Source organism: Lissotriton vulgaris, unplaced genomic scaffold (genome assembly GCF_964263255.1).
Source record: "Lissotriton vulgaris unplaced genomic scaffold, aLisVul1.2 SCAFFOLD_1496, whole genome shotgun sequence".
Lineage (NCBI taxonomy): Eukaryota > Metazoa > Chordata > Amphibia > Caudata > Salamandridae > Lissotriton > Lissotriton vulgaris.
Genome location: NW_028255620.1, coordinates 35,520 through 39,934, shown reverse-complemented (window position 1 = coordinate 39,934; position 4,415 = coordinate 35,520).

Below are 4,415 nucleotides of genomic sequence, written 5' to 3'. Positions count from 1 at the left end.
TACTACCAAGCCATGTCTTTCCCAGACCGGAATCAAGCATCCAAGGACCAGTTTCTGGCTATCAGCCTTCATTCAGCCTGGATAGCTTGACTTCAGTGGTGTGGAGAGCCTGGGACTCACGTCTGACTATACCCAGCACACTCGGGGTGAAAATTGCAAATAACACAGTTGATGGACAGAATGTAGAACAATGTCATACATTCACCCCAGTACAAGGATCTGGGCCTAAATCCATAGTTTTTTTGCACTCCACACCACCCTGGGTTAGACACTGGCTATATGCAAATAAGCTCTGACCCTGTGCCCCATGGGGCCAGTCCATTCTAAACTACCAAGCCATGTCTTTCCCAGACCGGAATCAAGCATCCAAGGACCGGTTTTTGGCTATCAGCCTTCATTCAGCCTGGATAGCTTGACTCCAGTGGTGTGGAGAGCCTGGGACTCACGTCTAAGTATACCCAGCACACTCGGGGTGAAAATTTCAAAAAACACAGTTGATGGACAGAATGTAGAACAATGTCATACATTCACCCCAGTACAAGGATCTGGGCCTAAATCCATGGTTTTTTTGCACTCCACACCACCCTGTGTTAGACACTGGCTATATGTAAATCAGCTATGACCCTGTGCCCCATGGGAACAGTCCAGTCCGAACTACCAAGCCATGTCTTTCCCAGACCGGAATCAAGCATCCAAGGACCGGTTTCTGGCTATCAGCCTTCATTCAGCCTGGATAGCTTGACTCCAGCGGTGTGGAGAGCCTGGGACTCACGTCTGAGTATACCCAGCACACTCGGTGTGAAAATTGCAAAAAACACAGTTGATGGACAGAATGTAGAACAATGTCATACATTGACCCCAGTACAAGGATCCGGGCCTAAATCCATCGTTTTTTTGCACTCCACACCACCCTGGGTTAGACACTGGTTATATGCAAATAAGCTCTGACCCTGTGCCCCATGGGAACAGTCCAGTCCGAACTACCAAGCCATGTCTTTCCCAGACCGGAATCAAGCATCCAAGGACCGGTTTCTGGCTATCAGCCTTCATTCAGCCTGGATAGCTTGACTCCAGCGGTGTGGAGAGCCTGGGACTCACGTCTGAGTATACCCAGCACACTCGGTGTGAAAATTGCAAAAAACACAGTTGATGGACAGAATGTAGAACAATGTCATACATTCACCCCAGTATAAGGATCTGGGCCTAAATCCATCGTTTTTTTGTACTCCACACCACCCTGGGTTAGACACTGGCTATATGCAAATCAGCTCTGACCCTGTGCCCCATGGGAACAGTCCAGTCTGAACTACCAAGCCATATCTTTCCCAGACCGGAATCAAGCATACAAGGACCGGTTTCTGGCTATCAGCCTTCATTCAGCCTGGATAGCTTGACTCCAGTGGTGTGGAGAGCCTGGGACTCACGTCTGATTATACCCAGCACACTCGGGGTGAAAATTGCAAAAAACACAGTTGATGGACAGAATGTAGAACAATGTCATACATTCACCCCAGTACAAGGATCTGGGCCTAAATCCATCGTTTTTTTGCACTCCACACCACCCTGGGTTAGACACTGGCTATATGCAAATAAGCTCTGACCCTGTGCCCCATGGGGCCAGTCCATTCTAAACTACCAAGCCATGTCTTTCCCAGACCGGAATCAAGCATCCAAGGACCGGTTTTTGGCTATCAGCCTTCATTCAGCCTGGATAGCTTGACTCCAGTGGTGTGGAGAGCCTGGGACTCACGTCTAAGTATACCCAGCACACTCGGGGTGAAAATTTCAAAAAACACAGTTGATGGACAGAATGTAGAACAATGTCATACATTCACCCCAGTACAAGGATCTGGGCCTAAATCCATGGTTTTTTGCACTCCACACCACCCTGTGTTAGACACTGGCTATATGTAAATCAGCTATGACCCTGTGCCCCATGGGAACAGTCCAGTCCGAACTACCAAGCCATGTCTTTCCCAGACCGGAATCAAGCATCCAAGGACCGGTTTCTGGCTATCAGCCTTCATTCAGCCTGGATAGCTTGACTCCAGCGGTGTGGAGAGCCTGGGACTCACGTCTGAGTATACCCAGCACACTCGGTGTGAAAATTGCAAAAAACACAGTTGATGGACAGAATGTAGAACAATGTCATACATTGACCCCAGTACAAGGATCCGGGCCTAAATCCATCGTTTTTTTGCACTCCACACCACCCTGGGATAGACACTGGTTATATGCAAATAAGCTCTGACCCTGTGCCCCATGGGAACAGTCCAGTCCGAACTACCAAGCCATGTCTTTCCCATACTGGAATCAAGCATCCAGGGACCAGTTTCTGGCTATCAGCCTACAATCAGCCTGGATAGCTTGACTCCAGTGGTGTAGAGAGCCTGGGACTCACGTCTGAGTATACCCAGCACACTCGGGGTGAAAATTGCAAAAAACACAGTTGATGGACAGAATGTAGAACAATGTTATACATTCACCCCAATACAAGGATCTGGGCCTAAATCCATCGTTTTTTTGCACTCCACACCACCCTGGGTTAGACACTGGCTATATGCAAATCAGCACTGACCCTGTGCCCCATGGGAACAGTCCAGTCCGAACTACCAAGCCATGTCTTTCCCAGACCAGAATCAAGCATCCAAGGACCGGTTTCTGGCTATCAGCCTTCATACAGCCTGGATAGCTTGACTCCAGTGGTGTGGAGAGCCTGGGACTCACGTCTGAGTATACCCAGCACACTCGGGGTGAAAATTGCAAAAAACACAGTTGATGGACAGAATGTAGAACAATGTCATACATTGACCCCAGTACAAGGATCCGGGCCTAAATCCATCGTTTTTTTGCACTCCACACCACCCTGGGTTAGACACTGGTTATATGCAAATAAGCTCTGACCCTGTGCCCCATGGGAACAGTCCAGTCCGAACTACCAAGCCATGTCTTTCCCAGACCGGAATCAAGCATCCAAGGACCGGTTTCTGGCTATCAGCCTTCATTCAGCCTGGATAGCTTGACTCCAGCGGTGTGGAGAGCCTGGGACTCACGTCTGAGTATACCCAGCACACTCGGTGTGAAAATTGCAAAAAACACAGTTGATGGACAGAATGTAGAACAATGTCATACATTCACCCCAGTATAAGGATCTGGGCCTAAATCCATCGTTTTTTTGTACTCCACACCACCCTGGGTTAGACACTGGCTATATGCAAATCAGCTCTGACCCTGTGCCCCATGGGAACAGTCCAGTCTGAACTACCAAGCCATATCTTTCCCAGACCGGAATCAAGCATACAAGGACCGGTTTCTGGCTATCAGCCTTCATTCAGCCTGGATAGCTTGACTCCAGTGGTGTGGAGAGCCTGGGACTCACGTCTGATTATACCCAGCACACTCGGGGTGAAAATTGCAAAAAACACAGTTGATGGACAGAATGTAGAACAATGTCATACATTCACCCCAGTACAAGGATCTGGGCCTAAATCCATCGTTTTTTTGCACTCCACACCACCCTGGGTTAGACACTGGCTATATGCAAATAAGCTCTGACCCTGTGCCCCATGGGGCCAGTCCATTCTAAACTACCAAGCCATGTCTTTCCCAGACCGGAATCAAGCATCCAAGGACCGGTTTTTGGCTATCAGCCTTCATTCAGCCTGGATAGCTTGACTCCAGTGGTGTGGAGAGCCTGGGACTCACGTCTAAGTATACCCAGCACACTCGGGGTGAAAATTTCAAAAAACACAGTTGATGGACAGAATGTAGAACAATGTCATACATTCACCCCAGTACAAGGATCTGGGCCTAAATCCATGGTTTTTTGCACTCCACACCACCCTGTGTTAGACACTGGCTATATGTAAATCAGCTATGACCCTGTGCCCCATGGGAACAGTCCAGTCCGAACTACCAAGCCATGTCTTTCCCAGACCGGAATCAAGCATCCAAGGACCGGTTTCTGGCTATCAGCCTTCATTCAGCCTGGATAGCTTGACTCCAGCGGTGTGGAGAGCCTGGGACTCACGTCTGAGTATACCCAGCACACTCGGTGTGAAAATTGCAAAAAACACAGTTGATGGACAGAATGTAGAACAATGTCATACATTGACCCCAGTACAAGGATCCGGGCCTAAATCCATCGTTTTTTTGCACTCCACACCACCCTGGGATAGACACTGGTTATATGCAAATAAGCTCTGACCCTGTGCCCCATGGGAACAGTCCAGTCCGAACTACCAAGCCATGTCTTTCCCATACTGGAATCAAGCATCCAGGGACCAGTTTCTGGCTATCAGCCTACAATCAGCCTGGATAGCTTGACTCCAGTGGTGTAGAGAGCCTGGGACTCACGTCTGAGTATACCCAGCACACTCGGGGTGAAAATTGCAAAAAACACAGTTGATGGACAG